General features: G+C 45.5%; 1 long non-coding RNA gene across 1 annotated transcript; it reads left to right on the forward strand.

Annotated features, from left to right (window-relative positions):
* LOC106507463 lies at nt 1077-9285 on the forward strand. The gene is made up of 2 exons (XR_002343592.1): nt 1077-5978; nt 7243-9285. It is a non-coding gene; the product is annotated as an uncharacterized LOC106507463 (long non-coding RNA).

The following is a 13585-nucleotide window of genomic DNA, read 5'->3' on the forward strand; positions in this document are numbered from 1 at the left end:
AGAGCTGAAGCCATGTCTTCGACCTGGAGGTGGAAGCTGCCAGTAGGACATGGCAGAGATGCTGGGTAGAGGGGGCTGCGGTGTCCAGTCACTCTGTGGAGCCATCAGATGAGCCTTGACTGCTTGGGTTCAGACCTTTTTAGGAAAGAGAAACATGCTTTCGTCTGTTTAGCTGGTGTTCTGTTGGATCTTTGAGGAGCCTGGAGCCTAACAAATGAACCTGCTTTCTCTGCTTTTCTGAATTGGAAAATGACCACCTTACAGCTTCTAAGTTTATAAGACCTAAGTTGAAATGACCAACCAAGGGTCCCATAACCCAAGCAAAAGACTCGACTGCCTGTTAGGGTCTTCTCATCAGCAAAACTGAGCGGGGAGAGTTCTAGGATACAGGCCCAGCTGCCGGGCCCACCCCGGGGGCAGGGCGAAGGGCAGGGTGTCCTCAGAGAGGGCCACCTGCTTTATTGACCTGGGCTTCAGTGCTGAGGCTAACCCTTGCTAGAGGCGTGTGTGTGTCTCATTTTATAATGTATCACCTGTAAACAGAAGGCATCTGCATTAAGCCGATTAGTGAGTCAGAGGGAAGCTCAGAAAATGGAAGGGAACCCAGCACGCCCTCCCCATTAGTCAGGCCTCTGGGATGGGAGGTGGACCTGTGCGCCGACACAGATCCTCCAAAGCTGCTTGTTCTGCTGAGGGGGATGACAGCCCCACGCAGAGAAGAAGGCTCTTCAGTCGAGTATTTGAGGAGCTGTGTTCCTCTAGGCCCTCAAACCAGGCATAGCAACGCTGAGGTGATTTTGGTAGGTAGGGGAGAGTTGGGGGTGAAAGGAAGGGATGTCGGGAGTTCCCGTCGTGGCTCAGTGGTTAACGAACTCGACTAGTAACCATGAGGTTGCAGGTTCCATCCCGGGCCTTGCTCAGTGGGTTAAGGATCCGGCGTTGCTGTGAGCTGTGGTGTAGGTCTTGGACTCGGCTTCTGATCCCGCATTGCTGTGGCTCTGGTGTAGGCCGAGGGCTACAGCTCCGATTCGACCCCTAGCCTGGGAACCTCCATATGCCATGGGAGCAGCCCTAGAAAAGACAAAAAGACCAAAAAAAAAAAAAAAAGATGTCAGAATGAAGAGCATCAGCCTTCCTGTTGTGATCAGCAGTTAAGAACCCAGTGTTCTCTCTGTGGGGATGCTGGTTCGATCCTCGGCCTCACTCAGTGGGTTAAGGATCCTGCATTGCTACAAGCTGTGGTGTAGGTCGCAGCTGCAGCTCAGATGCAACCCCTGGCCCAGGGACGCCCATGTGCCGCAGGTGCAGCTATAAAAAGAAAGGAAAAAGAGAAGGAGGAGCAGCACTGTGGGGACACAGGTGGGTCCTCCCCAGGAAAGGAGATAACGGTGATGCTGGGGGGGGGTCGTTGTGTTCATCACCTTCTCCCCCATTCTCCCTCCTTCCTCGCAGCCAGCAGCCAGCAGCCAGCAGCCAGAGTGTGCTGGTTAAGAGGCTGGACTCTGAGGCCCCCGGAGTAAACCTCTGGACCCCACATTCTTCACTTTCATGGGCGGGAGGGGCACAGCGCCCCCCCCCCCAGGGTTATGTGAGCCTTAGGAGAGGTCTATATGAGCCTGCTCAGAATGACCTGGAGTCAGGGCCGTGTACGTGAGCTGTCACTACTAAGCCGCTAATAATCATTATTATCCCTTCATTAAGCAGATGCCTATTAAGCCGAGAGTAAGAGACTCAGCTAAGTAACTTCCCAGAGTTTCACAACTAAGAATTATTAGTGCTGGGTCTGGACCAAGTGGGTCTGACTCCAAAAAAAAATGGGCTCTGAAGGGAATTCTTTTAAATTGCACCACACACATTCCCTTTCTTCTTTCTTCTTTTTTTTTTCCATTATAGCTATAAAAGAATTAATTTCTAAATTAAAGGAGTGCACAGTCTGGTGAAAAGGCATTTCTATGACAGGTTAAAAACAAAGTCATGGGAGCCCAGAGGGGGTACTTACCCAGCTTGCGGGGAGCTGGGAAGGCTTCCTGGAGAAGGTGTCTAATGAGCTGAAGAGAACATACAGAAAAAGACTTTCTGGACGCAGCTGTTTTTCTAAATTACTGAAAGCAGGTCATTGCCTAGATCATAGAGTGCGAAGGTGACATATATGAGGAGAGCACTGCCACCCCTGCTCGTTGTCAGCGAGACATTGCATGTGAGGAGGGCTTGGTGAACCAGAGATGTGTGGGGTTCATCCTGGAAGCACAGGCGAGTCCCACACATGTGGGACAAGACTGAGTGTGCGGCTCCCTTTGGGCACGTGTGTTTTTGGCTAAATCGAAGGTATCAAAACAAACATCTTGATGTTTCATGCTTCAGTTCAGATAGTAAAGCCCACGCAGGGGAGCCATGCCTTTGAAGACGTGTCCTTTGTCTTGCTCACTGCCATCTTTCTAGAATCCAAAACAGAACCTGGCACACAGCAACCACTCCACTTACTCGTTGAGTGAATACATGCATTGGATGAAAAGATGTGTGTCTTTTAAGAGCACCATGTGCCAACCTTCCACTATCTCTTGTGGACTGATGCTGATTAGAAAAGTATTTTTGGCTTACATCTGAAGGAGCTGACAAGTTATATATTAATCACTGTTTTGGATGGTTGTATAAATTACTCTGTAGTCCTCCGGAAATAACACTGCAATTTTTTTTAAAAAAATGAGGTATATGCACTATAATTGGCTGTACTCCAGTTTTAACTCAGAAAGAAGAAGTGGGTCCCTGCTTTGTACTCAGAACTCAACAGGGAACCAGTAAGGGATGGACAGAAAAACATGACCCCATCCCACTGCAGTACGATGCTGTGGAAAGATGAAGACCACGTGTGATCAGAATATGCCCCCTCAAATATGTTGCTTTGACATAAAGGTTATATGGACGTGAACGCAGTTAAGAAGCAGCAGACACAGGAGGAGACCCCTGCCTTCCCTTTTCTGCCTAAAATCAGGGCTTGTGTTTTCCTTTGTGAAGGTGTTCTTCCCCCCCCCCTCCCCCCCCCCCCCCAATAGCCAGAGGAGAATGACTCTTCATCACTGGAGACTCTGACCACTGGATTTGCATAACAAACCTTATTAAAATAACACTCATCTCCATTCACCGCCCCCCCACGTATTTGCCCCTTCCCACGATTTTATGCCGATAAAAGCCAGAAGGAACCCCCTTTACTTTCGTCTTCTCACTCCGAAATTTATTATCCTATGTTAAAATGGTATATAAGCTCTCAAGCCTAACCGTCTTGGGTTTTTACTTCTTTTCTGTGAAGCTCCCCTGTGCACACACAGTAAATCTTTTCTCCTCTTAATGTCAGTTTAACTTGCAGTCATTGGTGACCAAACCTAAGAGGGCAGAGGACAACTTTTTTCCTCCCTCCACTTGCGTGAAAGAAAGATGATAATTCTCCAGGTGAAGTGCATGAAAATGACTAACGGTGGTCTGACTCATGGAGTCCGAGATAAGAATATGTGAATAAATGGAGTGTAAGATAAATAACCGAGGGGTAGTTTTTAATAAAGATTGAGTGCACTTTCACCTTGGGAACATATGCTTAGAAAATAATAATATATCATCATTTAAATCTCATCCAGTCATAGGAGGAAGGTATCTTTTGTTCCTGTGTAGCTTCTGGCAAGATAGTGGTGAAACCAAACAATCCGAAAGGCAAATTTTAACAGCTGAAATGGATTTTTACTATTGCATTTGGAATACCGCATCCTTTCTTTTACTGCATCTCACTTGATTGTGCTTCGAAGAGATTGCATTTTAGATAAATTGACGCTTTGTGGCAACTGAGCGAGTCTACGGGCACCATTTTCCCAAGTGCATTTATTTACTCACTTCCTGTCTCTGTGTCCCATTTGGGTGATTCTCACAATACTTCAAACTTTTTCATTATTATTTTATGCGTTATAGTGATCCTTGATGTTACTGCTGTGATTGTATAAGAGAAGACGCCCACATCGACAGTGAACTTCATTGATGAACGTTGTGTGTGTTCTGACTGCCCTGTGACCACCTGCCTTCCTGCCCCCTCTCTCTCCTCAGGCCTGGCTCTTCCTTGAATCACAACACTATTGAAATTAGGCCAGTTAATAACCCTTCCATGGCCTCTAAGTGTTCAGGTGAAATAGTCTCGCATCTCTCACTTTACGCCAAGAGCTGGAAATACTTCCACTTAATGAGGAAGGCATGTTGAAAGCAGAGAAAGGCTGAAGGCTAGCTTCTTACGCCCATCAGCCAAGTTATGAATGCAGGGGAAAAGTTCTCCAAGGGAATTAAAAGTGCTGCTCCAATGACCATGAGCATGATACGAAAGCGAAACTGCCTTCTTGCTGATGGAGAGAAAGTTTGGGTGGTCTGGACAGATCGAACCAGCCACAACCCTCCTGAACCTAAAACGTGAGCTAGAGCAAGGCCCTAACTCTTTAGTTCTATGGAGGCTAAGAGAGATGCGGAAGCTACACAAGGAAGTTTGAAGCTAGCAGAGGTTTTTACATGAAGCTTAAGGAAAGAAGCCATCTCTGTTAACATAAAAGTCAAAGATGAAGCCGCACATGCTGATGTAGAAGCTGCTGCAAGGTATCCAGGAGATCCAGCTAAGATCGCTAATGAAGGTGCTTACTCGAAACAGATTTTCAATGCCTGGCTTCAAAGCTTCAAAGGAAAAGGCTGACCCTCTTTAAGGGGCTAATGCAGCCGGTGGACTCGAAGTTGAAACCAGTGCTCATTTCCCAATCCGAAAATCCTGGGACCCTGAAGAATGAGGCTAAATCCACTCTGCCTGTGCTCTATAAACGGAACAAGAAGGCCTGGATGACAGCACATCTGGTGACAACATGGCTTACTGAATATTGTAAAACCACTGTTGAGAGCTACTGCCCGGAAAAAAATATGCCCTTCAAAATATGACTGCTCATTGACGATGCACCTGGTCACCCAAGGGCTCTGATGGAGACGGACAATTTCACCCCCTGCTAATCCAGTCTGCAGCCCAAGGAGTAATGTTCACTTTCAGGTTTTACTATTTAAGAGATAACATTTCGTAAGTCTGTAGCCGCCATAGATGGAGAATCTTCTGATGGATGAGGGCAGAGTACATTGAAAACCGTGATGAGTGGCTCACCATCCCAGATGCCATCAAGGACGTCGTGACTCATGGGAAGAGGTAAAAATATCAACATTCACAGGCATTTGGAAGAAGTTGATTCCAACCCGCATAGATGACTTTGAGAGGTTCAAGACTTCCTTGGAGAAAGTAACTGCAGGTGTGGTGGATCCAGCAAGAGAACCAGAAGTGGAGCCTGAAGATGTGACTAAATTGCTATAATCTCATATAAAACTTGAATGTCTTAGGAGGTGCTTCTTAGGGTGAGCAAAGAAAGTGGTTTCTTGAGATGGAATCTACTCCTGGTGAAGATTATTGAAATGACCACGAAAGATTTAGACTAGTGCCTAAACTTGGTTGATGAAGCAGAGACAGAGTTTGAGAGGATTGACTCCAATTTTGAAGGACGGTCTGCGGTGGGTAAAATACTATTTGTGTATTAGAAATAGTTTCCGAAAGGAGGAGTCCATCGGTGTGGCATGTTTCATTGTCTTGTTTTAAGAAACTGCCCCAGCCACCCCAAGCTTCAGCAGCTACCACCGTGGTCAGTCCGCAGCCATCAACATCGAGGCAAGACCCTCCGGCAGCAAAAAGACCACCATTCACCAAAGGCTGAGATGAGGGTCAGCATTTTTCCACAATAAAGTGTTTTTAATTAAGGCATGTACATTGTGTTTTTAGACATAGGTTTTTGCACTCTTAATCGACTACAGTGTAGCGGAAACATAACTTTTATATATGCACCGGGAAACCGAAAACCTTGTGTGCCTTGCTTTATTGCAACATTTGCTTCAGTGTGGCAGCGGTCTGGAACGGAACCCACAAAATCTTCCAGGTATGCCTTGTAATGCCTATAAATCATACCTATACCTGCTTCAGGCTGAAAGTAAAGGGTGCTTACATCACTTTACAAAGCAGTTTCATTGAAACTTTGGGGAAAAAAAGACGAGGTGCGGCCAAAATATTTTTTCAATCTGTGATCATGATCCAAGCATTTTAAAATGCAAAGTTGGAGAAAGAAATGGAAAGTAGTAGAGTGGCCAATTCTAAACACACCGAAAAGAGTGGAAAAATGTTTTCCTGTTATGTTGACCACATTCCTCCCCTAAGTAATAAGGATTTTACTTGAACATGCGTTATAATATAATAGGTGTTTATTTATCTAGAAGGGATGGAAAATGGGCCCACCTACTTAATTTCATTTTTTTTGGATGTGTTGTCAGATAACTCACTCAAGAATTTCTGTTTGTTGGAGTTCCCGTTGTGGCGCAGCGGAAACAAATCCGACTAGGAACCATGAGGTTGAGAGTTCGATCCCTGGCCTCACTCAGTGGGTTAAGGATCCAGTGTTGCAGTGAGCTGTGGTATAGGTCTTGGACTCGGCTCAGATCTGGCATTGCTGTGGCTCTGGCATAGGCTGGCAGCTACAGCTCCGATTAGATCCCTAGCCTGGAACCTCCATATGCCACTGTGCAGCCCTAAAAGGACAAAAGACAAAAGACAAAAAAAAAAAAAAAAAAAAAGAATTTCTGTTTGTTTGTTTTTTCTTTTTTTTTCTTTTTGGCTGTACCTGAGACATGCAGAAGTTCCCAGGCCAGGGATCAAACTCATGCCACACCAATAATCAGAGCTGCAGCAGTGACAACACCGGATCCTTAACCCACTGAGCCACAAGGGAGCTCCAAGAATTTTTGTTTTGATGTCTTCCCAGTACTTCACTTCTCTGGGCTTATCTTGATCTTTGACTCAAAAAACAAGCACAAAAGGGTTTTCCAGGATCTGAGATCTTCCTTTTTCCTCTTTAAAGACCACACGTCTTGCAGCTTCCCCACCTGCCCCTGCCTTCCTGACCCATGTCATCCTTCTCCCTATTGCTCAAGACCGCTAGCCACTTTGTTTCCGGAAGCCTCCAGCTCATCGTCTTAACATTCAGATCCCCTCTGACCACTGTCCACACACAGACTCTCCAGCAAAAGATCAATTTGCTGTCTTCCTGACTACAGGAAATTATCTTCCTGATTGTACTTGCTCGATTATAGTCTGCCCCACCCCCACCAGATTGAAGGATCTTAACGGCCTCACTTATCATGTTTTCCCAGGGCCTAGAGGAGTCCCCGGTGCAGAGTGGGCACGCAACAGATTGCAAAGGAATGAATTGAGTGAAGGACAGGTCGTTCAAACGACACACCTTCAAAAATGCTTCCTATAAAATGCATTCTGTTGTCAGCTTGTCGTTTTTCATTCATTCATTCGATAAATATTTATTGAGCAGTTGCTGTGTATCAAGCGCAGGAGATGTGATATTGAACAGAATGATTCCTGCCCTCCTAGAGTTTATAATCTAATGAGAAGACAAAGAAAAATCCAACTGGTTTAGTCAACTATGTAAATGTGTTTAATACTATTGAACAAAAGGCCTCTTTTCCAAATGTCCTCATTTGCCAAAAAGGAAACGCGTTTATTTCAAGAAACAGGTGCCAGGCAGTATTCAATATAATGTGGAAATACGCTCCTTTGTCAGACTTGTGCTGTGTGCTGAAATTTAGACCATTGAGAAAAGGATTCCGGCTGCGTCAGAGTGAAAAGGAATTGCATTTCAGTAGGGAACTCTGGCCTTGGCATTTCTGAGTAAACAAGTTTACAAAGGCATTCAAGTGCATCAGAATTTTGATACCACCCTAAATTATCTAAGCTTTTGATAAGCAACAAGATGGGAACGCGAGTCCTTTTGCACCTCTGAATGTCGCTTTGCTGAGATTCTAGATGTTAACCCCGTTCTTTACAAACAGATGCTTTTAATCATATCTTTATCAAAATCAAGGACGTAATTATTATACAGAAGCAAAAATGAAGCCACTGCATTTGATAGAGGAGAAAGGCAATGAGACCCCCCCCCCTTCCCCTCGAGAATCAATGAAAGCAGCAGGATCCTCTCCCAGAAAAATGTACCTGAGCACATACACACAAAAATCTTTGCATGACAGTCTTGGGAAGGATATGAGTCCCTACCTGGGACTTCTCTCTTCCTAAACTCTTTCCCCCGTAAGCCAAGTTCTGGCAACTGGTGAAGGATTGGTTTGATTTTGAACGCCACACCGTCAGCAGTTTCTTTCATCCTGAATGACAGCAGATAAAATGACCACAGCAATGACCAATCGCTTCAAGCAGGAAGAAGCCAAGATAAAAGGAGAGAAGAGCAGAGGAGACTCTGGGAGAACAGGAGAGGCGAGAGCGAATGTGGGAGTGGAGAGGAAGCAGAGAGAGAGTCAGAAGCAGGCAGGGGGGCGTGGGGAGCCCTCCCTTCCCAGGCCAGAAGGACCACTTTACTCCCTCAGCTCTTGCTGCCCCTCTGGCTCCCCGAAAGGTCACCTGTCCGGCTCTCCCGGCCTTTCCATCCTACACCTGCAGATTCTCCTCGCTCTGCTCTCAGTCCAGCTGCCTCCTGCTAAGGAGCGTGGCACTTCTCTGCTTCTGCACACAACAGATGGTTTTCTGCTCCTGCTGCCTCCATTTCTTCACGAAGCCATCCCTTTCTTACCCAGGAATTGGATTTCTACCAGGTCTTGGGGTTTCTCATCAAGAAGGACCACGGTGAAAGATAAAATATTTTTTCCCATCTTCATTTCTTTCGTACAGTTACTCACCGTTTCCCTTAAAACTCTCTTCTACCTTGTTTTCTGGGTTCGTTTTAGTGATTTTTTTTTCTGTGGGTGCTTCTTTTTTTACTTGCTTTCCATTTCCTTTTTTTCCCTCCAAATCTGAACAGTCCCCGAGTGTAGCTGGCACTTTTCTGTTTTCTTTACACTGCCTCCAAGAGGAAACTGTGGAGGATAATGACATAGTGGAGTGTGGTAAGAAACACATGGGTTTCAGAAACAGAAAAAAAAAAAACCCAAAAAAACAAACAATCCCCCCCAAATTCTGATTCTAATATCACTGCTGTGCAACAATGAACAAGTTATTAACCTCTCTGAGCCTCTGCTTCTTCCATCTGAAAAAATTTGAGGACACTAGCATATCCCTAAAATTCTTGCGAGGATTAAGATTTGTAAGAAAGTGCTTGTCATACTCTTTTATTGAGCACCCATGGCACAGGAAGCTGTGCCACAGCAGTGACCTGAGCCACAGCGGTGACAACACCAGATCCTTAAGCATTATGCTACCAGGGAACTCCTGTGTAAGCATTTTGCCTATCAACTCAATATAAGATGCTGAGGAATGAAGCCATCATTGATACAGTTTGCTGCCTTAAATCTACTCACAATCTAGGAAGACGATTGGCATGTAAACAAATAAATACACTATGTCGGGAACAACAATTAGAATAAATACGACATAGAAGGACACACAGGAAAGGGAGTAAATAGATCTACTGGAGGTTGGTGAGACAAGGAAGGCTTCTGGGGAAAGGTGATATTTGAGTTGGATTTTGAAGGATAAATGTTAAAGAATAGAAGCAGAGAAAATGGGTTTTGTAGAGGCGCCTACGTGTGAAATAGCATGGATTGCTCGGGCTGGAGCGTACTGAGAGACGAGGTAATACCATGGTGATGCTAATGGCGATAACACCCAGCTATTGAGCGACTGCTCTGTGCCAGGTTCTGCCACATAATTAAGCACTTTGCACGATTTCTTGAAATCCTCATTACAGCAGCCCTGTGAGCAGAAGAGCTTGGGCTTGGCCCTGTGGCGAAAGGAAGAGCCTCAAGACTCTGAAGGAGGGTGGGTACCATGATCATAAGAGTGCTTAGGAGAGTGATTAAGGCATCAGTGTGTGTTTGTGTTTAATCGCAGTGAAATTCCCATGACACACACTTTGTCCATTTTTGAGTGTACTGTTCCGTTGCATTGAGCACATTCCCGTGGCGCTACATCACACCATCACCCACCATTCACTCTTCATCTTCTGAAACCGAAACTCCGTACCCATCAAACCAGAACTCATTTCTCCCTCCCCCCAGTCCCTGGTAACCACCATCCTACTTTGTGTCTCTATGAATCCGGCTGCTTCAGGTACCCGATATAAATGGAATTGCACAATATCCATGCCCCCTCTTTTACTTTTTCCTCTTCATGGCCACACCTGCAGCATACGGACGTTCCCAGGGCAAGGGTTGACTCGGAGCTGCAGCTGGACTGGACCTGAGCTGAAACTTGAGGCAACGCCAGATCCTTAATCCACTGAGAGAGGCCAGGGATCAAACCTGAGTCCTCACAGAGGCAGCGTCAAGTTCTTAATCAGCTGAGCCACAACAGAAACGCCCAGTGCTTTCCCTTTTGTAACAGGCTTATTTCATTTAGCGTAATTCCTCAAGGCTTATCCGTGTTGTAGCATGTGTCGGAATTTTTGTTTTTAAAGCTGAGTTATTCTGTTGTATGTAGATTCCATCTTTTGCTGGTCCATCCATTCATTCATCAATAGACACAAGTTGCTTTTAGCTCGTGACTGTTGTGAATAGTGCTGCTGTGACCGTAGGCGTGTAAATGTCTCTTCCAGATCCTGCTTTCAGGTCTGGGTTGCTGGATCATATGGTGTTCTATTTTTATTTTATTTTTGAGGAAACCCATGGTGAAAGGCATCAGTTTTGAAGATGAACCTGGAAGAGGAAGGCTGGGGGCAGGATGCTGTTTCCTGACTGGAGATGATAAGAACCTCAGCCCCAGGCTGTTGGGAATGACAGGAAGGGAGAGTAGTAAGTGTGACAGGAACTTGGTGCCTGACTGCTGGAAAGACGATGGTGAGGTGGGCAGATTCCAGGTGACTCCCTTACAGGGCATCTCCGGACTTTTGCCTGAAGCTTACATAAGTTTAGGGGCCCTCTTTGAGAAAAAGCATTTTAAGAAGGAATTAAAAATTAAAACATGACACTGTAAATCTACCACAATTAAATTTTTTTTTTTTTTTAAATGAAGCGCAGGGCCTGAAAGGGGTCCATGGAGTCGGGGCTGTACCCTGAGGGAGAAGAGCTCACACAGAGGGCATTCTTTTCCTTTGGGGCTGTGTGTCTGCCCTTTCTCAGCTCCTGTGGTGATGGGGGAACTCCCTGCTCACCTCCACCCCACCTCAGCCCAGATTTGCTAGGCAGAGCTTTTCTCCCTATGGCTAAGGGATCAGTGGGGGGAGGTAGGTGGCCCAAACCAGGCCATCGAGACTCAGTTCTGGGACTTTTACTGGAACTGTTGGGAAAGGGGTCATTTCTCTCTTATGCCTCATTCCCCCTGCCCCCTTTGGTGGCTGCCGAGAGGTTTGGATGCAAGCCTGGACCTTCTGGTGGTAAATTTAAACCCCCAAAGGGAAGAGTCAGTGGAAGAGAAAGGTACATGGAGATACACTGGCTTCTGATGCTCTTTGATTGAGTCCCTGGGTCCAGTCATGCCTGCAGCTAGAACTTGTCAGACTTTTCTGTCACATGAACCAATGAAGCTCATTGTTTGTCCATGTCACTTTGAGTGAGTTTTCTGTCTGCTGTAACCAAAATATTCAGCTTCCGTATCTGTTCACCAGAAAGAACTCTGGCAGGTCCTGCTTGGGTCACAGGCCTTGTGGGACCCAATCTCTGTGCCTAGGGGGCAGGTTAGCCCCATGAACATGAATGGTGGTGGGGCAGGAGGAGGCCAAGTGACTGGGAGGAGTGAGTGGTGGGTGCTTCCCAGAAGGAGATGAAGCTGAAATGGAAAAAAAGAAAAAAGGAGCAGATGGGCCTTGCAAGAGTGATTTCAGATTCTTTTTTTTTTTTTTTTTGTCTTTTTAGGGCAGCACATGGAAGTTCCCAGGCTAGGTAGGGATCGAATCGGAGCTGCAGCTGCCAGCCTACACCACAGCCACAGCAACACAGGATCCGAGCTGCGTCTGTGACCTACACCACAGCTCACGGCTGGATCCTTTAACCCACTGAACAAGGCCAGGGATCGAACCAGCATGCTCATGGAACTAGTCGGGTATGTTACTGCTGAGCCACAACGGGAACTTTTGACTTCAGATTCTTGAGGGGCCTATGATGCTGGTTTTTGAGAAATCATCCTAAAGCGAGTGTGGTTTCAAATCCTCATTTTGCTCTCAACCATGTGACTTTGGCGATGGCTACGTATCCTTTCTTACTGGGTCTTACTTTCTGATTTAAAGTGGGAATAGGTAATATTTACCATTTCAGGGTTGTCGTGAGTGATGCCTATAAAGGAAGTGACCATTTAATTCATCATCTAAAACTGGGACGCTTTTGAGAGTGAGAAGGAACCCTGCCAAGAAGCCTTATCAGGACTGCCCGAGACCAAGAATATTAGCAGCACCCCTTTTCCCCCTACACGTATCCCTATTTAGGTGATAGGTTATTGATCTTGCTGCCTGTAATGTACCTGTAATATTGCATAACACATAAGTGCTTAAAAGTCGCTTTGACTCCCCTGCATCTTCTAATAGAACTGACTGATGCCTTACAATTTCTTTGAAATTCTACATCTTTGTGTATTTTTTATTTTTTTTTTTTTTTTTTTTGCCTTTTTCTAGGGCTCCCACGGCATATGGAGGTTCCCAGGCTAGGGGTCCAATCAGAGCTGTAGCTGCTGGCCTACGCCAGAGCCACAGCAATACGGGATCCGAGCCATGTCTTTGACTTACACCACAGCTCACACCGCAGCTCACAGCAACGCCGGATCATTAACCCACTGAGCAAGGCCAGGGAGCGAACCCGAAACCTCATGGTTCCTAGTCAGATTTGTTAACCACTGAGCCCAACAGGGACTCCCTCCATCGTTGTGTATTTAGGGGACATATTATCCTCCAAAACATTTTTACTGTTGTCCTGGTGGGAAGACACATGACAGTATGATCCGCAGATTTATATTTGTGAAAGAATATTTTCTTCCAGTTCCCCATCAAGGGCTTTTAATGACTAGAAATTTGGAAAGGTAGCACTGACTTTTTAAGAGCATTTATTTCGTTCAAAGTGTTCTGCATATTAAAGGCAGCTCCAGTTAAAATACTTGAGATGGCTGGGACACACCCTGGTAGTGATTTTGTAATGGGAAATTTGACTTCAATTCCAGCATTTGCTGACACATTCTATTGTTAGACTTGGATCAGGTTTTTCTAAATCTGTCCTGGCAACGATCAGTTAATGATGCATACCATATGATAAGAAATCACAAAAGATGGGCAAAAGATGGAACAAATACTCCATGAAGAGATAAACTCATGACAAAATACGCACAGGAAAAGATGCCCAACATCATTACCTATTTTGGAAACAAAAATTTAAACCAGTGAAATACCACCTCACCTTAGCTATTAGAATGGCTAAACCTAAAAAGACTGACCCTACCAAGTGTGGCTGAGCATGTAGAAAAGCTGGAACTCTTATACACTGCTGGTGGAATGTAAAATGGTGCAATGACTTTGGGAAAAGTTGACAATTTTTTTTTTTTTTTTTTTTAAGGGCCGCACCT

The sequence above is a fragment of the Sus scrofa genome, chromosome 4, assembly GCF_000003025.6.
Source record: "Sus scrofa isolate TJ Tabasco breed Duroc chromosome 4, Sscrofa11.1, whole genome shotgun sequence".
In the NCBI taxonomy this organism is placed as follows: Eukaryota; Metazoa; Chordata; class Mammalia; order Artiodactyla; family Suidae; genus Sus; species Sus scrofa.